This window comes from Stomoxys calcitrans, chromosome 4 (assembly GCF_963082655.1).
Source record: "Stomoxys calcitrans chromosome 4, idStoCalc2.1, whole genome shotgun sequence".
NCBI classification, from domain to species: Eukaryota; Metazoa; Arthropoda; class Insecta; order Diptera; family Muscidae; genus Stomoxys; species Stomoxys calcitrans.
Genome location: NC_081555.1, coordinates 63,549,240 through 63,574,539, shown reverse-complemented (window position 1 = coordinate 63,574,539; position 25,300 = coordinate 63,549,240). Strand labels below are relative to the sequence as shown.

Below are 25,300 nucleotides of genomic sequence, written 5' to 3'. Positions count from 1 at the left end.
GAAAGTTGTGTATCTTTTCTGAAAAATTTTGAAATTTTTTTACAAAAAAAATATTTTTCATATCGAAAACGATGGTATTTTTAATCCTCTAAATATAATGACATGATTCTTTTTTTATTCCGTGCATACATATACTTGCACAATTTTGTGAAATTTTTAGTAAAATGCTTAAAAATTGGCAGAGTTATTACATTGAAAAAAAAAAGCCCGAGTAAAAAAAATGTATATGTTTAGATCCAAATATATCTGGGATAATATAAAGTTGGATCTTATTAGATCCCAATGGATCTGCCATATCCAATTATATATAATTATATCTGATGCTATAAATAACTATATCTGTTAGTAAATATAATAACTATATCCGGCCTTGGATATAATTATATCAGGCCTTGGACATAATTTTATCTGGCCTTAGATATAATTATATCTTGGGCTATATATATATATATATATATATATATATATATATATATATATATATATATATATATATATATATATATATATATATATATATATATCTTGCACTACAAATAACTGAATTTTGTTCTTCAGTGTTTTAAAGTAGAAAAGCTTGAATTAGTAATCCTAAAGTATTAGGCATTGTACTAATAAAGTTTCCAATTCTCAAAACGTTAAATATTTTGTCATTTTTTTGTATTTGATTAATATGTGATAGTTGGTGTTAACAATTGGTAATATGTGATACATGGGAGTTTTATTTTCTAAACGTAATATCAGCAAGTTTTAGAAAAATTGGAACAAAGAGCAAAAATACCAAAAATCGGGGTTACGTTTGTATGGGACCGGCACCTAAATAAAGTATGGCCAAACTGAAGCATATTCGGCACAGTTGTAGATACGTCTGCATGTTCTGCACTTTGCCAAATCGGCCATATCTGTATATGGCAGCTACACCAATATTCAAATTAAACATCTTAAGATTATAAAATGAATACTTGTTATCCAATTTGACTGAGGTTTGAAACGTGCAGTAGACCTATGTACAACTCTGCCGGATATGGTCCAGATCGATCTCACTTTCAAGGCTAATGCTGACGACAACAAAAAAATTTAGAAAATTTAACTTTTTTGAAAAATGGACTTTTATGTTTGTTTTTTGTTTTGTTTGTTTGTTTATGGATACCAGGCATCACAATATTAAAATCTTATATGTGACGATGCCGGTTTAAAGAATCAATTTACATTGAATATAAAAAATAATATTATAAATTTGAATTATAAAAGTAAAATTTTTTCACAAGAGTGTTTTTAGGAATTATATTTAAAATATAGTGTTTGAAAATTGTTTTCTTGAAGAGTGTAGCGTTTGGATGTTAGATGGCTTCGTAGAACTTCTTCGGGACTAACACATCTAAACGAGGACGTGTCTTCTATCTCTTCTGTAGAAATACAAGAATAAGTGTTTGTGACAGACTCCATAGTACTTATTCTTAGAAAGTTCTCATTTATCTCATCTAGATCTGAAATGGAAAGACAATCAGTGATGGTATTGAACTTCAACCCAATTCCAATGTTTCTTATTTCTTTCCATTTTCACTTACTCTTCATTGCTTCGTTTTTGATTGACTGGTTAATTTATTTGACATCTTTCCTAATGGATTTGAAAGTATCATACAGTACATGCAGTCTATAACGTTTCCACCTTTTGTATGACAAATTTCGAACACTGATCAAGTGTTTGATTTCACGAGTAAACCATGTACAAATGCATTTGTCGTAACTTGAACAAAAGTTTTGATTTACGAAGGAAACTTGTTCGTCAACACATCTAGAAGACACACGCTAGACTCATTCACGACTTCACTTTACAAGTAGTAAAGTGCATAGAGTCGGCAAGACAGCGCGCGACAGGCAAGTTGCTTTTAAAATCACCAGAAACGATAATATTGTCATACTCGATGAAAATTATATCAATAGTTTCTATTAGTACTTTAAAATCTATTGGAGAATTTGGTCTATAGACGCAACCCAGAAGTAGTTTAGTCTTGACACACGATCCGCATCGTTTGGGTGTTGGGCCATAGCGGAGTAACTGGGAATTGCGGACAATTTGGCAGTGAAGGCCAGAGAATTGCCATCAATAAACTTGGTTAACCCAAAGCCTTTCGGGTCGACGCTGTCCGAGTTAAAGGCGTGGGCGACGAATGCGCATCCTATGGGGAGACCCAGATCGTGCGAAGACGGGGCTATTACTGAAAAGAAGTAAGAAGAAGGTCAGTACAGCTCTTGGTATCATAACGGGACACATAGGACTTAAAGCTCAATTATGTAAAATCGGTGCGGCAAGTGATAGCATGTGGGGAGGATGATGAGACGTTGGAGCATTTCCTATGTTATTGCTCAGTTTCGCGTCTAACAGATACCGGCACTTAGGTGAGTACACAATACCAGACATGAACCAACTTAGGGGCGTGGCATGGAAAACAATCAAAAATTTTGTAAGTAGCAAGGAATTCCTTACTTAGATTTTCTTTTTCGAGGTTACTTTTTTAGTATTCAGAGCGCACAACAAGCCAATTACATGAGGTGGATTAATATCCGCGCCCTGTTTTCAACCTAACCTAAGCTATTAAAAAAAAACACTGAAAAAAACCAAGTCACAATTTTGATATTTTAAAATTGATGGCATGGTACATAGTGGGTTGGTATGGCTCCTAGGAAGTTGGAAAAGTCTATGTCCTCCTCTATAAATGTCCAAAACGTTTTGTACCGCTATAATCAACAGATAAAAAGTTTTAGACCTTTTTCCAATTTTTTGCCGTTCGACCAGTTCGACGCTCACGTGCACATCTCTACTATCTACAACTGTGCCGAATATGGTCCAGATCGGTCCAACTTTAGGTGTCGGTCCCATACAAAAGTACCCCCGATTTTTGTATTTTTGCTCTGAAACAAACATTGTTTCATTTTTATACCCTGCACCATAGGATGGGGGTATACTAATTTTGTCATTCTGTTTGTAACTACTCGAAATATTCGTCTGAGACCCCAAAAGTATATATATTCTTAATCGTCGTGACATTTTATGTCGATCTAGACATGTCCGTCCGTCTGTCTGTCGGAAGCACTCTAACTTTCGAAGGAGTAAAGCTAGCCGCTTGAAATTTTGCACAAATACTTCTTATTAGTGTAGGTCGGTTGGGATTGTAAATGGATCATATCGGTCCATGTATTGATATACAGATCTGGGGACTTGACTTCTTGAGCTTCTAGAGGGCGCAATTCCTATCCGATTTGGCTGAAATTTTGCATAACGTATTTTATTCTTACTTTCAACAACTGTGTCAAGTAAGGTTCAAATCGGTTCATAGCCTTATATAGCTGCCATATAAACCGATCTGGGATCTTGATTTCTTCAGCCTCTAGAGGTCGCAATTATTATCCGATTTGCCTGAAATTTTGTACGACGGATCCTCTCATGACCATCAACATACGTGTTTATTATAGTCTGAATCGGTCTATAGCCTGATACAGCTCCCATATAAATCGATCTCTCTATTTTACTTCTTGAGGCCCCAAAGGGCGCAATTCTTATTCGAATTGGCTGACATTTTACACAGGTCTCCAACATATAATTTAATTGTGGTCCGAACCGGACCATATTTTCATATCGCTCTAATAGCAGAGAAAATCTTTTCTTATATCCTTTTTTGCCTAAGAAGAGATGCCGGGAAAAGAATTCGACAAATGCGATCCATGGTGGAGGGTATATAAGATTCGGCCCGGCCGAACTTAGCACGCTTTTACTTGTTTTTTTTTGTTACTCTACATGGAAGAAGTATGTTCCAACCCATGGACGAACTAATCAACATTTTGTTGAAGCTCCCACATAAGGATACATTCTAAAAATTGCTATTTTTACATCGAATTGGGAAATGTTTTATACATCCTTGGAAAGGTATGGAAATTTCCTTTAATTTATGGTATATTGCGTAAATAATGCGGTGACGACAACAAAAAAGTTTGGAAATTCGACTTTTTTACAAAATGGAGTATTACGAGTATCATTTTAAACCGCTAAATATACTGAGATGATTCTTTTTTTATTCTGTGCATATACTGGCACAATTTGTGTGCCTGTGTGTGCTTAAAAATTGAGGGAGTGCATATCTCATTGACGGAACACGATGGCATGGTATATTGTTTTTAGATCTCGTCAAGCTCTTTCTCCAGAGTCCTAAATCATGCAAATCAGTTCAGTAGATCAAAAGTTGGAGAGGTCAAAAATAGTCAATTTTGACACCCTATGTAAGAGATATAGACAAATAACTTTCCTGAAAGCCTATGTCCTCTTCTAAAAATGTCTAGCACATTTTGTACCGCTGTAATCTACAGATGAAAAGTTGAAGACCTATTTCTAATTCTTTGCCGTTTGACCAACTGTTTGACGCTGTTTGTTCTAAGACAATTGTATTTGTTTACCTTTAGCCACGCACATTATAGCAAGTATTTGCCTGAGTCGGTAGCGTGTTCCGCTTCGCTACCCCCGTTTTTGTTACCCCTTTTTTAGTGTAGGACTTCCAAAAACCTAGGTAGTCACTCAATTTATAAGATTATAAAGTTTTGTAATTATTGCGTATAAAATTTCTGATATCTGTCCCCTTCTTTAAAGAAAGTAGCAAATAGTAACAAGAATAAATAAGCCATCGGAAAAATCATAAAGTCGCCTAATATATATTGTCAAGGTATAAATCCCAATCCCAATCCCAATTTTGAGCGCCTTCGTAAAGAATGTAACATATTGTATGTTTTAATACCTAAATATACGAATGAAAAATATCTTCTAATTGCCCAATATATTCTTTGAATTTGTCATACTGAGATATTTGTCAAATTGCTTAATTTTAACAGTCCCCGTTCGTTGCAGGCGAAGATATGCTATTTGGTACCAAAATATACGAATTTATCATTTAGTCACCCATTATATATTTCCTTCTTGTACTTACATGCCAAAATTCAGACCTCTAGCTCCATCTGTAAAGAAAGTACCAAATGGCAACAAAATGTTCACTTGTGAATAGAATATTTTATCACCCGTTGTACTTGCATTCCAAATGTCAGACTTCTAGCTCCACCTGTAAATAAAATACCAAATAGTACTAGTTTTGGTACCAAAATGTAAGAATTTTTAATAGGTCATTTAGTCCCCAATCATATATTTCTTAGTTGCATCTACATGCCAAATTTCAGACCACTAGTTCTATCTATGAAGAAAGTACCAAATAGTACCACAATGTGCTAATGATTAATAGATCATTTATCCACCCATCATGTATTTCATAGTTGTACCTACACGCAAAATTTCATACCTCTAGCTCAATCTGAACAGAAAGTACCAAAAGTTACAAATTTTAGTCCCAAAATGTACAGTTTTTGAATAGTTAATTCAGTCATCCATCATTTATTTCTTTGATGGACCTACATGCCAAATTTTGGACCTCTAGCTCTAAGTACCAAATAGTACCAATTTTGGAGCCAAAATGTTTGAAAAATCATGTAGTCGTCCATCATATATTTCTAAGTTTTACCTACATGCCAAATTTTAGACCTCTAGCTCCTTCTCCCAGCAAGTACCGAATGGTACCAATAATAGTATCAAAATGTACGAATTGTAAAAAGTTCATAGTCACCCATCATACTTTTCCTAGTTATACCTGCATGCCAAATTATAGAGCTCCATCTGTAAAGAAAATAACAAATGGTACCAGATTAGATTAAGTTTAAGTGGCAGTCTGCCATCAGACTCACTTAGACGTTTTCGTCCATTGCGATACCACAGGAACAGAAGAAGGAAGACGCCTTCTAGTTCCTGCCATTGAACCATCCAAATCTCATTAAAAAGCCCAATAACTTGCGAATGTTCACATCTGCTAAATCACACAGGTTCTCAAAGAAATGAGAACCTAAAGTGGAACTCCTTCTGACTTCCAGTAAGGAACACACACACAGCGGGTGTTCTATAGTCTTCTTCGATGTCCTCACAACAGCTTCTGCAAAAGACGTTACTGGCAACCTTCAGTCTGTCAGCATGTTTTCCGATTAGACAGTGGCTTGTCATGACGGACACAATGACTGAGACGTCTTTTCTAGCCAGTGACAGCATGACTGAGACGTCTTTTCTAGCCAAGTTTAAATTAGACCACATAGTTTTGAAATGCTCAAATTCTGCTCTTTGTGACCATCCATCATTCGTTGCTCTTCGGGCCTGGTCCTGAAAACTAAGCTTACATGTCGCTAGCGACATACCCACAGATTCCAGTTTCTCTGGATATCTCTGTTGCCCGTCACCCAGAACAGGTGAATTTTAAATTGTTCAGCCATCTCGTTGGGGATTTGCGACAGTCGATTTTGGAAAATCGTACCAGAAGTGAGAGAAATAGTAGTTTCTTACCGCAATTGCTACTATTTGGTACTTTCGTTGTTAATTGAACTAAAGCTCTTAATTTGGGAACTTATGTACACTATGGCAAACTTAATTGGGTGACTTTAAGAGTTATTGGAAATTTTTACATTTAGGTACTAAAAAAAATGTACGAAACTGGTGAATTTTGTACAGGGCGGATGAACAGAGGTAGAATTTTGAAATTTGACTAAAAAATTAAAATTCTTATTTTTTGTACTTTCACAATTCGAAAATTTTGGTACCAAAATTGTACTCCGTACTTTTTTTTTATAGATGGAGCTAGAGGTCCGATATTTGGGATGTATGTACAAAATTCGTACATTTTGGTACAATTTTGTTCTTTCTTTTCAGATTAACATTGAGGTCTGAAATTTGGCATGTAGGTACAACTAAGAAATAAATGATGGATGACTAAATGATCTATTAAAAATTCACACATTTTAGTACCAAAGTTAGTACCATTTGATGCTTTATTCATAGATGAAGATAGAGGTCTGAAATTAAGCATGTAGGTACAACTAAGAAATATATGATAGGTGACTAAATGTTCTATTGAAAATTCGTACTTTTTGGTACCATTTGGTACTTATTTTTCGGACGAAGCTGGAGGTCTGAAAGTTATATGATAGGTGACTAAATGACTTATTAAAAATTCATACATTTTTGTAACAAAACTATTACCATTTGGTACTTTCTTTGCAGATAGAGCTAAAGGTCTGAAATTTGGCATGTAGGTGCAAGAAGGAAATATATAATGGGCGACTAAATGATCCATTTAAAATTCGTTTATTTTGGTACCAAAAAGTGCAATATTGGTAGTAAAACATACGAAATGGTTTTTTCTTTACAAATTGGGCTAATGCGTTCAAAATTGCGTTTAATCAATACTTTAACAATACATATTAGGCTATTTGGTTTCTGAAATATTATTCGCAATTATTACAAAACTTAATAATCCTATAAACCTTGGCTTTTGGAAGTCCTACACTAGCGACTACACTATATATATTTATGCATAGGTATTAGTCCTCTCGACATCCATAATTTTGTTCTGCACTCTTAACGAATGCATAGAAACAGTATTTTCAGTTCAGTATTAGCTTCGTATTTATGTGTTGAAAAAACCTACCAAAATTTGAGGTCAGCTTACCAACCTACCAGGAGAATAAAAACTGTGCACTTTTGGAACCTACGGCAACCTTGCTGGTGATGTCCATTATTATCACTACCTTTTTTTCCACCTGCAAACAAAACAATTTTCGTTAAAAGTTTATTTTAAAATAAATTCAAATTTAAAAATTTAATTGAATCCATAATTTTTTTAATTAAATCCACAAATGTTTGATTTACAGATTTGTCTTAGACCTTATACACTTTCTTTTCTTGTATCTGCAATGTAGCTTTTAATCTATTTTACATAAGCGCCATATTACATATCGTCCCCATCGATATCAATGGTAGCAAATTTTAAAGATCCATAAGTCCCTCGTTACGGCACATCTTAAGCAATTCGTCACAGAAAAAATAAAAACTGTATTTATTTAACAAGCTTGTACATTCAATTAAAACTTTTGCTGAAATCGGACCTGTAAAGGAGTTTGTATCATTGATTAACAATTTAGCAATTTGGATTAATTACAAGGTCAAAAATCTAATTAAAGTGGTTATTAACTCAACAAACCTCACTTCTGTAAAATCGGTGCGGCAAGTGACAGCATGTGTAGAACATGCGAGGAAGATGAGACGTTGGAGTCATTGCCCTGCTTTCGCGTCTAACAGGTACCGGCACTTGGAGACACAATACCAGACATGAACCAACTTAGGGGCTGTTATAGAAACAATTAAGGATTTCGTAGTAGCAGAGAATTCCAAACTTAGATTTTCTTTTTCGAGGTTACTTTTTTAGTATTTAGCACAACAAGTCAATTACTAGCTTTGGTGTATATCCAAAGTGTCATGGGGCGGATTAATATCCGCACTCTCTTTTCAACCTAACCTAACTCAAGAAACCAATTTATTTGTAAGATGCTATTTCTTTTAAATAACGTTTTACTATTTTAATAAAAAAATAAATATTTGATATTTTCACATTAATTCACAGATAAAACATGAAATAGATTGCCTACAAATTGTATTTATATGGTTCCAAGCTTCATTATGAGCCCCTCTTCTTCGTCGGCAACATCGTCTGTAAATACATAAAAAACATTCTTAGCATTTTGCGTACAATACCACGACTTCAAGATCCATATGTGTTATCTTTTTATCCTTAGCGTGAACATCCGAAAATTTTTCAGTGGAGTTTATCATAACATTTTTGAGGTATCCTACCATGTTAAAACTTCTCACGCCGTTCGGACTCGGCATAAAAAAGGAGGCTCTTAGCGTAGAGCTTGAACTTTAATCGAATCGCACTCATTTATATGAGAGAAGTATCAACTGTTCCTTAATGGAATGTTCATAGGAAATTTAGTAGCAGTTATATTGATAACTAGCTGACCTGGGCCCGCTCCACTGCGCCTTCTTTTACTTTATATGGAACAAAAGTTTCCTTGGAATATTTATTTTCGACAATTAAAGATCTTTTAGTGAAATACCATGCTTACTTGACTAACAGTTTAACAATATAAGTGCCTTTATCTTAATCCCATATGATCTTTATTGGTCTACGAATTTAAGTTTGGATGTAAGGTGTACTCCATTCTTAAAATACTTCATTTCAGCCCGATATTCTCATGATGTCTGATTTAGTGATGTTTTCGGGGGTGAGGTGGTCCCCCAGACACTTAGCCCTGAAAAAATATCAGCATCTTGCTCTTCTCTCAAATACCATTTATTTAAACCCCATATTGCCATTGGCTTAAGAGGAGTTCACAGGATGAGGCGTCCACCAAACACATGGCCCCAAAATAGGTTATCAAATTCGTTTTCTAATCTCAAATACCTTTCATTTGAGCCACATATTAGCATGTCGAAAAATATTCTTCCTTTGGGGATATTTTGGGAAAGTGGTGACGCCCTAAATACATGGTCCTACATTTGTATATTAAATTCGTATTCTACTCCCAAATACCTTTATTTGAGCCTCATATTGCGATGGTCACTAAAAAATTGCTGTTTGTTGGGTATTTTGGGAAAGGGGTAGATGCCCAGAAAATTGGTCCCGAAAGTGGATATCAATTCTTGCTCTACCCCCCAATTCCTTTCATTTAAGCTCCACATTGGGGTGTTTTGGGGATTGGGGTGGTCCCTCAAACACTAAGCCCGGAAAATATATCAGCAACGTGCTCTATTCTTATATATCTATATATCATTTATTTGAACCCCATATTGCCATTGGCCTCAAAATTGGATATCAAATTCGTTTTCAAATCTCATTTAAACTCATATTGCAAAAGTCAGCAAATATGTCCGGTTTGAGGTATTGGCCCTAAAAACTATAAATATTTAGTTCCACGCTCTTTAAACCCAAATTGTCTTGGTGAGCAAATATGTCCTAGACAGTTGGCCCCTAATGTTGATATCAGATACGTGGTCTACTCCCACATACCTTTAATTTGAGTCCCATATTTCCATAATCGGCAAACATGACCGGCTTGGGGGGTGTTTTATGGGATGGGCGGCCACTCAGTGAGTTGGCATTGAAAATATATAACGGATTCCACTTTAAAACCCACTTATTTGAGCCTCATATTGTAATAGTCAGCAAATATTTACTATTTGGGTGGTGTTGTGGGGGTGGGTTGGCCCCATAGACACTTTTCCCGAATATTGATATCAAATTCGTGCTTTACTCCCGAAGACATTTCATTTGAGCCCCATATTCCCATAATTTATGCCCCCATAGCAGCTATATCAAAATATCGTCGGATTTGGACCAACTCGGGACGGACATTGAGTGGTCTAATAAATACAAGTCATTGTTCAATTTTGGTTTTGGTACCTATTGGTGTTTTCGGTAGCTATATCCAAATATAGACCATATACGACACGGATATCGAGGGGCCACAACACAACACAATTCACTGTCCCAGATTTCGGTGAAATCGGACAATAAATGCGCCTTTTGGGGGGCCAAGACTTTACATCGCGAGATTGGTCTATATGGCAGCTATATCCAAATATGGAACGATCTGAAATTGAAGAGGGATGTCGAAGGCCCTAACACAACTCATTGTCCCGAATTTCGGGGACATCGGACAATAAAATCGCCATTTATGGGTCCAAAACCATAAATCGAGAAATCGGTCTATGAGGCAGCTATATGCAAATCTGAACCAATCTGAGTTAAATTGCAGAAAAATGTCGAAGAGCCTAACACAACTCACTATGACCTCAAAATCTTAAATCGAGAGATCGGTCTATATGGCAGCTATATCCAAATCTGAATCGATCTGCCCCTTTTATGGGCGCAAGACCTTAAATCGAAAGATCGGTCTATATGGCAGCTATATCCAAATCTGGACCGATCTGGACCAAATTGAAGAAGGATATCGAAGGCCCTAAGGCAACAACTCACCCACTTATTAATTGAATACGCAATCTATTTGATTGAAATTTTTTTCGATTACTTCTTTAAAAACGCGATTGATATTATCATTTTCGTGATTGAAAGATTTTCAATTAAAAATTGTTTGGATCAATTAATTTCCTAATTGAAATCGATTTAATTTTTTTCTGTTAGTGCGATTTACTAATCACAAAGCTGGTTATTACTACATCTTAAGCGCTTAAGCTGCTATCACACTATAGGTGCTTGACTTATGACGTGTTTGCATATTTTAAAGTTGCACACATAGTGTAAAAGGAATAAAACTAACATGGCAATCACATTTCAAAATAACGCATGCTTTTTTTCGATTAGAGCGTTCCATATAAACCGATCTCCCAATTTGACTTCTTTAGCTTCAATAGAGCGCAGTTTTTATCTGATTTGAGAAAAATTTCGCACATAGCGTTATGTTATGATAAAGCTGGCATATAAACCGAATTCCCAATTTGACTTGCTGTGCCTCTGAAGGACGCAATTATTACTCGATTTGCCTGAAATGTAGGAGGTGTCGGTCAATGACTTTTCATAGCTAAACTTCGTTGAATTTAAGAAAATCAAAAAACTATTATTGAATGGTAACAATTTAGTAAACTATGACAAACTCTCACATATCAATGAGTGCAGTCCGATTTAAGTTTAAGCTCAAAGATAGGGGGTCTCCTTTTTATAGCCGAGTCCGAACGGCGTGCCGCAGTGAATCACTTCTTTTGAGGAGAAGGTTTTACATGGCATAGTACCTCACAAATGTCGCAAGCTTTAGGAGGGGATAACCACCGCTGAAATTTTATGATGGTCTCGCCAGGATTCGAACCCAGGCGTTCAGCGTCATCCGAACATCAGCGCTACGGTGGCCTCCAAGCAACAACAATCCAAAATTTGTATCTGTGTATGCACACACATTTTGTAGGGATGATACCTTGCATGATTTTGCATTTTCATTTGCACCAAAAATAAAAAAGGGTTACTTTTGCTTTGCATAATACTTTTTGTTCCGAGGGTGTATCCAAATCTCAGCCTGATTTCCACAAAACTAAAAATATATCTTTCGCTGCGACAACAAGTCATATTTCCCGAAAACAAATTTTAAATAAAATTTGAAGTTCCAATTAAAATTTTCTTTTGAGCTATAAATTTTGTGGACTGTATTTTTCATAGAATCATTTTGCAACAGTCGAAATGATAACACGACAATCAATTAAAATAGTATAGATTATTTTAACCCTCAGTATATTTTTTTTCATAGATATGTGGCCGCATAACCAAAAGAGTACTATAAACAAATGGTTTGATACTCACGCGATGTGTGTTATTTTCTTTTTTGTTTTATTTTAATATTGATTGTGCATGTTGGGGGCTCGTTTTATTTGTCACGTATAGGGAATTTTTCACGATAATTTTAGCGATTGTTTCTTTATATTTGCAAATATAGATAAGGAACATACAATCAATAAAATCCACTGTGGAAGATTTGGATAGAAATTAAAAAAAACAAGAAGTCAAGATCCCAGATCGGTTTATATGGCAGCCATATCAGGTTATGAACCGATTTGAACCTTATTTGACACAGTTGTTGGAAGTAAGAATAAAATACGTCATGCAAAATTTCAGCCAAATCGGATAGGAATTGCGCCCTCTAGAAGCTCAAGAAGTCAAGTCCTCAGATCTGTTTATATGACAGCTATATCAGGTTATGAACCGATTTGAACCATACTTGGATATCATAACAAAATACTTCGCGCTAAAATTTCAAATCGGATAAGAATTGCGCCCTGTATAGGCTCAAGAAGTCAAGACCCAAGATCGGTTTATATGACAGCTGTACCAGGTTATTGACCGATTTGAACCATACTTTGCACAGTTGTTGGATATCATAACAAAACACGTCGTGCAAAATTTCATTCCAATCGGAAAGGCATTAAGTTGGACCAGTTTATATAAGTATATTAACCACATTTCGACGAAATCCATTGAAAAATGCACCCTTCATGAACAGCAGCTGCACATCGAAACCCGAGTAAAAAAACTATATGGTCAGATCCAATTATATTGTAACTAAATAGCATCATATTATATTATATTTAATAACATCTTTAATTTTGTTTGTTTATTTTATGTCTAAACGTTGTTTTTTTTAATTAATCTTTTATTTTTACCACTTTTCCATATAAGTGCTACCTTTACTTTTTGCCGCCAGTGGGGTTTGACCATTGGTCCTCTCGTTTCCTAGTCAGATGCGCTACCAAGTCAACCAACCACTTATTTATAATAAGCGCGGCAAAAGGCAACAAATACAATTGGTCTATTTTTAGAACAAACGGTTCCCGTCGGTACTCCTTACTTTTTTGGCTTACTTTTGGAAAGTAGTTATGAATTTGAGTTTCATCTTACTCTTTGTCTTTGGGTTGCACTCACAAACAACATATCGTGCGTGCGTGTGTAGAGCATTGATTCCATAAAAGGAGCATTTTTTATCCGATTTCAATGAAATCTGGATCAGTGAGTTTTGGTAGACCCCCACACCTTTTAGTTGAATGAGGTACAGTTCGGACGATATTTGGATACAGCTGCCATATAGACCGATCTCCAGAAATATAGTATTGAGTCCATAAAGGAGCATTTTTTATCCGGTTTTGATGGAACAGTGAGTATTTTTATACCTCTCTACACTAATTTGTTGAATGTGGTCCAGGTCGAACCATATTTGGATATAGGTTAGGTTAGGTTGAAAAGAGGATGCGGATATTTATCCGCCCCATGCCACTATGGACATACACCTAAGCCAGTAGTCGGCTTGTTGTGCACTCTAAATGCTGAAAAGTAAACTCGAAAAAGATAATTTTAAGTAAGGTATTCCGTGCTACTTACAAAATCCTTTTTTTTTCATGCCACTCCCCTAAGTTGATTCATGTCTGGTATTGTGTCTCCACCTAAGTACTGGTGTCTTTTAGCCGCGAAAGCCGGCGAATAACATAGGAAATGCTCCAATGTCTCATCATCTTCCCCACATGCCCTACACATGCTGCTTCGCATAAGTGAGCACGTAGCCCTATGTGTCCCGCTATAATACCAAAAGCTGTATTGACGTCCTTCTTTTCAATTATAGCCTCGTCCTCTCACGATTCGCATCACCCTATAGGATTTTCGCCGTCCTACCGACTGTTTCGCTGTTCCACAGTGTTACATGCGCGTTTGTCGCTCACGCCCCTTACTGGGACTGCGTCGATCCGAAAGGCTTCAGGATAACCAAGTTTATTGAAGGCAGTTCTCTGGACTCACCGCCAAAACGTCTGCTTTCTCATTCCCCCTTACTCCGTTATGGCCCGGCACCCAAACGATGCAGATTGTGCCATCCTCAGAGAAGGTGTTAATCTTCCAAGATTGTTCGTGATCTTAACGTCCTGGTTGATTCTGCCCATACGGTCACTTTACTGCCCGTAAAGATGTTCACACTCGATGTCCTCGCGTTACCTTTTCGGCCCTTCTGCATAGCTGGTTCGGATCCTTACCCCTAAGAGGTATTATAACATCGTCTGAGTAGCAGACGGGTTCAAATCCCTCCTCAGTCAGCATCCGTAATAGGTCATTTATGGTGGTCATCCATAGAGTGGCGATAAAATGCCCCCCTGTGTCGTGTCCTGTGCCACTTTCTCCCTAATATTTACGTCATGGACACACAATTTATCCACCTGTTCCTTAGCATATGGTTTATCCAGTCTCTAAGGACCCGGTCCGCCCCCTCGATGTCAATGCAAATCGCCAATGTGTACGTTTTGCCATCGAAGGATTCTTCAATTTTATGCACAAACTCGTACAGCGCAGTCTCCACCGACCTTCCCTTGACATAGGCATGCTGTTTGTATTTTAGAAGTTCGTACGTTCCATGGTTTTAAGTAGAAAGGACGTAAGGCTTATATGTTTGTAGGCCTTTGGTATCGCATAACTTGCCTTGCCGGGCTTGGGTATAAATACCGCCCTTGCCTCATGCCAGGCTTTCGAAGTATAAGCAAGTCTTAGGCACGCTGTGAAATTTCAGGCCAAATTGGGCGGCAGATAGTCGGCCTGGATATAGCTGCCATATAGATTGATCCCCCGAAAATAAGTATTGAGTCCATAAAAGGAGCATTTTTCATCCGATTTCGATGAAATTTAAAACAGTGAGTAAAACGTCAAGCGCTGGTATCCTTTATGGGCAACATCTGCTGTTCGTTTTGAATCTCATTATGAATTTTTAGCAAAAAGCGTCCATGGGAAAGAAAAACTTTGGACGAGAAACAATGTACAACCATGAATTGGCGGAATCTGCAGATGTAAAGATAAGTAACATATAAGCATTTCTACGTTAAAAAACTGAAAGAACAAAATTCGGTTATTTGTAGCGCAAAATATACATAAGGTAATATAGACCAAGATATCTAAGGCCAGATATAATTATACCCAAGGGCAGATATAGTTATATGTAGCATATCTCTTTGGATATAATTATATATAACGGATATAATTATATCTGGTCCCATATCTAATTATATCTACTACCAGATATAGTTATATTGGGTTGCCCACAAAGTAATTGCGGATTTTTCATATAGTCGGAGTTGACAAATTTTTTCACAGTTTGTGACTCTGTAATTGCATTCTTTCTTCTGTCAGTTATCAGCTGCTACTTTTAGCTTGCTTTAGAAAAAAAGTGTAAAAAAAGTATATTTGATTAAAGTTCATTCTAAGTCTTATTAAAAATGCATTTACTTTCTTTTAAAAAATCCACAATTACTTTTTGGGCAACCCAATATATAGCATCAGATATAATTATATATAATTGGATATGGCAGATCGATTTGGATCTAATTAGATCCAACTTTGTCTTATCCCCGATATATTTAGATGTGACCATATCAATTTTTTTATTCGGGATGGTCCAATGAATCTCGGCACGGACATCAAGGGTTTTAACACAACTTACTGCTCAAAATGTCATCGAAATCTTGTAATAAATGGGGCTTTATTTCTGTTAAGGGCCGTAAATATGGATATCGGTCTATATGGCAGCTATATCGAAATATGGTCCGAACTGCACAGTGCGGTGGGTAAATTTGGTTGTCGCAATCTTAACCTACGACAAATTTTCAAAAGTTTTTCCCAATAAATTACGAGTCTTAACATAAAATCGTGCTTCCGGATTTTAATCACAAATTCGCAAGTTTGCTTAACATTGGCCCAATAGATTGTCGTTAGAAATCGGAAGCTCAATTTTGAGTGTACAGATCTAATACAACACACTGTAATAAATTTCGACTCAAACTTCGAAGGGCTTTTATGGGCATTAGACCGTAATTCGTGAAATCGGTCTATATATACAAATATATTCAGATCTCGTCCATTATCGGCACTGTTGCCGAATTCGGGTAATAGATGCGATTGATATTTATAAATCTAAATCTAAGGGAGTTGCGAGAAGATAATGGGTTTAATTAGGAGCTGCTCAAGGTTCCAGACTAGGACCGGACAGCTGAAATGTCAGCTGTGAAGGCATACTGCCAACTGAGATGCATGAGGGACATTTTTAACACAGGTAGGTAACAAAAGCATTTCTTTCGCCACGGCGGGAGAGGCCGAATGCAAACTAAACAACTGACAAGACTCCAACGGGTTGTAACTGCGGTTATTCAAGACAGGTTCAGCCTTGCCGTTAATTTTTTAAACGTGGCACGAAATGTTAAATTTAATAAAAAATTTTGGCATGGACGTTGAAAGACATACGTAACATAACATTACATGTAAAATTTAAACTAAATTAAATAAGAACTGTACTCTCTAGCGGCTGAAAAGTCTAATCGGAACTTCGGCCATCAAGGAAGCTATATTTGACAATCGAACACAAATTAAAAAGAACTTCAGGAGGAAGACATAGGCAAATCGACAAAGAATGTCCTAGCGATAAAAAATATAATAACTATATAAGGTCTCATACTCTCACCAGTTGAATAAGTCAAACCTTACTTGTTTTTCGAGGTCAAGATGGACGAGCGGACACAGCGATTAAAGGCCTTATAATGACTACAATGCGCTGCGCAATGGTGAAGGGTATAAAATGTCGCAACTGTTCTATGTACATCCCACTTTGCAACAGTGGGCAGATTACTGCCCGATTCATGTGCCCCTGAGCGGTAGGAAGTACTAGATATTACCTTTATATCGGAAGATATAAGCGCAAGAATATACGAATAGGAAGTGTTGGCTGACCATAGCTTCTCTGAATAGGAAGTGTTGGATGACCACAGCTTCTCTATATTAGTTTCAGCCTTGGAGAAAATACTGCAGAAGTGGTCCCTCGGCTAGACAGAAAAAAGGCGGATTGGGATAAATTTCGGCACAAATTCTGCACGTCTATCCCTTCTAGACCAGAAAAGAAAGAGGAAACTGCGGACAATATAGACATGATGGGCAAGCGGATCACGAAGGCACTGAATGACTCGATTGTGTCAGCATGTCCTAGTGCCAAGCCAAGGGGCAAACAGCGACCACTATGGTGGACCCAAAGCTGGTTGGTCTAAGGAAGGACTGCAGAAAACTCTTCAACAGAGCAAAAGCCATAAGAGCACCACACATCTAAGGGGTTATTTTTTAAGAGAAAGTTTTTTTAAAAACAAATACATAAAATTTCTAAAAATGAATGAAATCTTTATTTGAATCAATAGTACGGTCTATATAATTTAAATTTGAAGATTATTTCCTGCACATGTTGACCGTGACTGCGTCTGAAAGGGTCCATCCGCATAGTCCAATTTTGGCATTCTCTTTCCAACATTTCGGCCTGTATACCACGTATAAATTCTTCAATGTTGACTTCCATGAACTTTAACATAGTCATGCAAATTAACCCATGTCATTAAATGGCAAATTAACCCTTCATTTTGGGCAAAAAAAAGTTGGATATCATCTCACGGTAGCCATTCTCCATTCTCAGTTACGATTCGCATCATCAATACGGTCCAATGATGCCACCAATCCATAAACCGCACCAAACTGTGACTTTTCCGGATGCATTGGTAGCTCTTGCAATGCTTCTGGCTGATCTTCACTCCAAAATCGACAATTCTGCTTAGTTACGTACTCATGGAGCCAAAAATGAACTTCGTCGTAAAATGGAAGAAGCGCGCGATGAAATTTCTTAACAGAGTACGAATTTTGATAATATAATTCAATAATCTGCAAGCGTTGTTCGTTTGTAAGACGATTATGGTTAAATTATAGACCAATTAAACCTATGTTGTCAAAAAGATAACAGCTAAAAAATTAAACTTTATAAGACTGAGCTAAGAAAATATAAGGGCGAGCTGAGAAAGGCTCAGAACAAATCCTGCGTAGTATTTTGCAGCTCCGTGGAGGATACATTTGAGGCCTCTAGGCTAAGGAAGATCGTGTCCTCGAGACCTTTTACGGTTGGGTATATTCAGACGTCAGAGCATGTACAGCGGTCAAAAAAAAGTATTCATCATTAGTAAAATTGATAATAAATTCACTTATTTTGGGTAATTGAAGAAAATTTAAAGTAAACAAATAATGCAGTTTTATGCAATAGTTTATTTTTCGTAATACGTTTTAAAATAAATTTAATTAGCGCAAAAAATGCAATTTTATATAATAACACCAAAAACAGAACAAACAAGTAAAAGCGTGCTAAGTTCGGCCGGGCCGAATCTTATATACCCTCCACCATGGATCGCATTTGTCGAGTTCTTTTCCCGGCATCTCTTCTTAGGCAAAAAAGGATATAAGAAAAGAGTTGCTCTGTTATTAAAACGATATCAAGATATGGTCCGGTTCGGACCACAATTAAATTATATGTTGGAGACCTGTGTAAAATTTCAGCCAATTCGTATAAGAATTGCGCCCATTGGGGCTCACGAAGTAAAATAGAGAGAAAGATTTATATGGGATCTGTATTGGGCTATAGACCGATTCAGACCATAATAAACACGTTTGTTGATGGTCATGAGAGGATCCGTCGTACAAAATTTCAGGCATATCGGATAATAATTGCGACCTCTAGGGGTCAAGAAGTCAAGATCCCAGATCGGTTTATATGGCAGCTATATCAGGTTATGAACCGATTTGAACCTTATTTGACACAGTTGTTGAAAGTGAAAATAAAATACGTCATGCAAAATTTCAGCCAAATCGGATAGGAATTGCGCCCTCTAAAAGCTCAAGAAGTCAAATCCCCAGATCTGTTTATATGACAGCTATATCAGGTAATGGACCGATTTCAACCATACTTGGCACAGTTGTTGGATATAATAACGAAATACTTCGTGCAAAAATTCATTCAAATCGGATAAGAATTGTGCCCTCTAGAGGCTCATGAAGTCAAGACCCAAGATCGGTTTATATGGCAGCTATATCAGGTTATGGACCGATTTAAACCATACTTGGCACAGTTGTTGGGTATCATAACAAAACATGTCGTGCGAAATTCCATTACATTCGGATAAGAATTGCGCCCTCTAGAGGCTCAAGAAGTCAAGACCCCAGATCGGTTTATATGGCAGCTATATCAGGTTATAGACCGATTTGAACCATACTTGGCACAGTTGTTGGATATAATAACAAAACCCGTCGTGCAAAATTTCATTTCAATCGGATAAGAATTGCGCACTCTAGAGGCTCAAGAAGTCAAGACCCAAGATCGGTTTATATGGCAGCTATATCAGGTTATGGACCGATTTCAACCATACTTGACACAGTTGTTGGATATCATAACAAAACACCTCATGCAAAATTTCATTCTGATCGGATAAGAATTGCGCACGCTAAAGGCTCAAGAAGTCAAGACCCAAGATCGGTTTATATGGCAGCTATATCAGGTTATGAACCGATTTGAACCATACTTGGTACAGTTGTTGGATATCATAACAAAACACGTCGTGCAAAATTTCATCCCAATCGGATAAGAATTGCGCACTCTAGAGGCTCAAGAAGACCGATATGGCCCATTTACAATACCAACCGACCTACACTAATAAGAAGTATTTGTGCAAAATTTCAAGCGGCTAGCTTTACTCCTTCGGAAGTTAGCGTGCTTTCGACAGACAGACGGACGGACGGACGGACATGGCTAGATCGACATAAAATGTCACGACGATCAAGAATATATATACTTTATGGGGTCTCAGACGAATATTTCGAGTAGTTACAAACAGAATGACGAAACTAGTATACCCCCCATCTTATGGTGGAGGGTATAAAAAAGTATTCATCATTGATGTGCTATCATCAAAGTCAAATTCAAATATTATTTGGGAATCCCCCTTTTCTGTTTTATTTAGTAAAGGAGGCTTTGCCCTTGACAGCAAATATTTAATTTCATTGAAAATATAGTTTTTGTCAAAATGGGTCGTAAGCAAAACGAGGTTTCTGATGAGGTAAAAGTTTTGATAATAAAACACCACAGGTATGGTTTAACTCAAAAAACTATCAGTGAAATATTAAATAGACCACGATCTACTATACAATCCATCATCAGAAAGTGGACAGAAACGAAAACTGTTGACAATAAACCAAGATCTGGTCGACCAAAAGCACTTTCAGTTGGAGATGTGCGTTGGCTAGTGCGGCAAGTTCAGAAAACTCCGAAGACAAATGCGACCATTCTTCGTAAAAACACTATGGAATATTTAGGGAAGGAAGTTACTACACAAACAATTCGAAATACACTCAAAAGGCATAGTTACAGAGGAAGAACTGCACGTAAGAAGCCCTTTATAAATAAAATAAACCGAGTGAAAAGGCTAAACTTCGCAAAAATGTATGTAAAACAGCCCGAATCATTTTGGAAAACAGTAATTTTTGCAGACTTGCTCTCAAGTTTAATCTTTTTGGGTGCGATGGAAAGGTCATAGTGTACAGAAAACCAAATACAGAGCTTGAAGAACGAAACACAGTTGCTACTGTAAAACATGGTGGAGGTGGTTTAATGGTTTGGGGGTGTATGGCGGCTTCAGGAGCGGGAAATCTTGAAATTATTAATGGAGTAATGGATCATAAGTATTACATTGACATTTTAAAGAGGAATTTAAAAGATAGTGCTGTAAAACTTGGGCTTGGTAATAACTTTCAATATTATCAAGATAATGACCCCAAACATTCTGCTTTAAATACCAAGATGTGGATGCTGTATAACTGCCCCAAAGTCATTAAAACTCCTCCTCAAAGTCCCGACTTGAACCCAATTGAACATCTTTGGGAACATCTCGAACGCAAATTGAGAACGCGCAATTTTTCGAGCAAGAGTCAAATGCAACAGGTGATAATGGAGGAATGGACTAAAATAGACCAAAATATAACCGCTAAATTAGTCCAACCGATGTCAAACCGTTTAAAAGAAGTTATAAGACGCGGTGGTCGAATAACAAAGTATTAATTTTTTTAAATTATGTTATTTATTTTTTTGTTTTTTTGCCATGATGAATACTTTTTTTGTTTAATTTTTTGTGTTCAGCTGTAAAATGGCCCTTTTTGTTCCAATAAATACTATTTTTTTCTTAAAAAACAATGAAATTGTGTACATATATATCACACAAGCACTACTGCATCATTAGTTTAATATGTTTTTATTCCAATTGTCTTTTGTAGACTTATTAAAAAAAAAACATTGAATGATGAATACTTTTTTTGACCGCTGTACTTAAAATATGAACAAGTTTGGCTTTCGCCATTGTCTTCATATTTTAACACATTTGGAAAAATAGTTAAAAATAAATAATTAAAAAAATACAATTTATGAATAGACCGTCTTAAGACTTGTCAAATATAAAATAATTTTTTTCAAAAAAAAAAAAAAAAAAACCTATAATATCGGAAAAGATTTGCCGAAGAATCTTTGCATATTCTTCGAGGCGATAAATTATTGAGTTGTGTTTTAAGATTTGAAATCACTTGAGGTTCCTTTTACTATATAGAGGTTTGATAAGAAAATTTATTCAAACCCCCCGTAGAATTGAAAATTTCAGCTCCTGAAATGCATATCGAAAGTCCGATTTTGCTAAAGTTTGGAAAAAATTTTTAGATCTCCAGATTAAACATTTAAGCCTATAAAAAGCGAATGTATCGAATATGGTCCATATTGCCACACTTCAGGTGGGTTGGGTTTTAGCATTTAGAAAAATACTAGTTGAAAACGGTTGATATATAAACCATTCCAAGCTTTAATCCGAATACAAAAATTGGGAAAAATAGCTTAACGACGTCGCGGTAGTTGATATAAAAATGCGTCAATTTTGCATTTAAAACTTTCCTTAATAAGTCTCCTTTATTTTGCTAAATAATTCTACATTTAATTCACTTTCAAAAATTTTATTCACACAACACTTCAAGAGTTAAATTTGTATACAGGATTGTTAGCCATAAGGACAAAGTGAGGAAAAAATTATTTTGGTCAAGTTAAAGTAACCGGAATCTGATATGACATCGCTATTTTAAACACCAACAAAAATTTAAATTGAATAAAAATTTCTTTAGAGCTATATGAAGTTTAATTTTAATGAAAATTAGTTCATTTTAACTGTATCATAGGATCACTTTTTTGAGTGGTTGAAACTATATTGGATGGAACATGTGAAGCCGACTCCATGTAGGCTCAAATTTATATCGACAGGATCGCCAAGCAGAGCTAATCGCTAACCTGTTGTCGTTGCCTAAGCAGGAATGTTCTGACCAGCCTAATTTGGTGGCTTAGTAAGTTTCTGGCACAGAAAAGTTTTTGATTTGGAGATACAACTTGCTGCCGATGAGACCTTTCGTCGAATCTCATTATCAGCAAGGTTTGTTTCAAAGTCAATAACTCAAACTGTTTTTTTTTTGCATAGTTAACAAAGTTATTTAAAAATATATATGACAATGAAGTACGTTTGTTGAACATTAATCCTTTGACTTGAAATGCTATCATTCAACATACACGAATTTAATGCGAAATTCTTACTTTAATTCTTTATTTAATTTATTTTATTTAATCATTTAAATTTGATTATTTAATCATCGCCTTTGTGTATTTTGTTGTTTTTCTTTTAACGTCATATAATTATTATTTCTTATATCCTTGTATAACATGGTCTTTCTTATTTTTTTTATATACATATATGTAAATCAAAAGTTTTCCCAAAACAGTTGCTTGAAATTCTTTGTATTATTTTTTTAATAAACCTTCAAAATTTTTGAATATGGTTATTAATAAAAGTGATAAATCATTAAGAGAGATACTCATTATATGTATAACAAATTTAATTTTTATATTCTTGTTGCTGCTGTATGGTGCATAAGCATATTCATGTCGAAAGCGGCGGGCCAATTGGATGTCTTTTAGCATAACGGAGACACGCTTGTCACGGACATCGCTCAAGTTTGTATTTTCAACCAAACCTATCACGTAGGCTTCGGAGGATTCCTGAAGATCACCAATAGTTGCCGACTAGAAACGCAAATAGGTCGTGATATCCTAAGCGATTTCATGAAGCAAGCTCTGGAAAGGCAACTTGCAGATCATCAATTCATTCGATATTTGACATCGACAAATTCACGCAGAGCCCTGGTACCGGACGATAATGATGGGGTTTCTTTACACCACCGGATGAGGATGCTGATTTACGAACGGCTTTGGTGCACAAATTTGTTTAAGGAGAGCTTTTCCACTTGTAGACTGTCAGGCAGTCTCCTGGGAATGGTCCATTCCAATAAGTGATTGTTTTCAAGTAAATGTTCGAATGCGGACCTTTTTGTTTGTTTCGAGATTCTTCAAACACTTATACCGACTACAACTCATTCATTTCAGCAATTATTTTCGCTATTTTTTACCAACTATCATTGTTGTATTATTTTAGATGAACGTTTTACCTGTTTTAAGTAATCTTTTAACATTAGTCAGCTTTTGTTAGTTTAGATGTGAATAGTATGCACGAGGAAGGGATAAAGTACCTATTACGGATTGGTTGAAAAATATTTTGTTTGGGTTGCAAATTTTCAAATGGAGATCACTTTATACAAATTAATGTGTTAATGAAAGAAAATGTTATTATCTTTGACACTTAATTTTTAATTGTCTTATATTTAAGAGAGTAAGTTATATAATGAATGTTTTTTTTTTTCAAAAAAAAAAAAATTAAGCAAGTCAGATATAGCTTTATACAGAAGGGTTTTGTATACTAAAAATATGAAAAAGTTTGCCCTTCTCCATTGATTTTGTATTTGATCACATTTGGAAAAAACCGTTCAAACAATATGTTCAAAACTATGATGCTGCTGTATGTTGCATAAGCATATTCGTGTTGAAAGCGGCGGGCCAATTGGATTTGTTTTAGCATAACGGAGACAAGCTTGTCTGGATATCGCTCAAGTTTGCATTTTCAACCAAACCAATCAAATAGGCTTCCTGAAGATAACCAATAGCTGCCGACTAGAAATGCAAATAGGTCGTGATATCCTAAGCGATTTCATGAAGCAAGTTCTGGAAAGGCGGATCATCAATTCTTTTGCTATTTGACATCGACGAATTCACGCAGAGCCCTGGTACCGGACGATAATGATGGGGTTTTTTACACCACCGGTAGAGGATGCTGATTTACGAACGGCTTTGGCGGCTAATTTGTTTGAGGGGAGCTTTCCCGCTTGGCGACTGATGGGTGGCTGCTGGTAACGGTCCGTTCCAATAAGTCATTCTTTTCAAGTAAATGTTCGAATGCGGACCCTTTTGTTTGTTTCAAGATTCTTCAAACACTCATACCGACTATAACTCATTCATTTTTTAAAAATTTTTCAGCAATTCTTTTTGCTATTTTTTCCCAATTGTCATTGTTGTATTATTTTAAATGAACGCTTTACCTGTTTAATGTAATGAAGTGCTACAATACAAATATATTTTCAAAAATCAATCTAAGCTAATTTCAAAATATTTGAAAAATAAGGATTGACCTATTACGGTATTTATTATCCTGCTTCAAATGCAAAAAATAAGTCTTGTATACATACTTAAAATATGAACAAGTTTGGCTTTTGCCATTGTCTTCATATTTTAACACATTTGGAAAAATAGTTAAAAAAATACAATTTACCGTCTAAAGACTTGTCAAACATAAAATAATTTTTTTCCAAAAAAAAAAATACCTATAATATCGGAAAAGATTTGCCGAAGAATCTTTGCATATTCTTCGAAGCGATAAATTATTGAGTTGTGTTTTAAGATTTGAAATCACTTGAGGTTCCTTTTACTATATAGAGGTTTGATAAGAAAATTTATTCAAACCCTACGTAGAATTTAAAACTTCAGCTCCTGA

General features: G+C 35.9%; 1 pseudogene; it reads right to left on the bottom strand.

The window, feature by feature from the left end:
- Positions 1 to 15,210: 15,210 nt before the first annotated feature.
- On the bottom strand, positions 15,211 to 23,700 carry LOC106091053 (histone H3.3A-like; annotated as a pseudogene).
- Between the last annotated feature and the right edge of the window lie 1,600 nt (positions 23,701 to 25,300).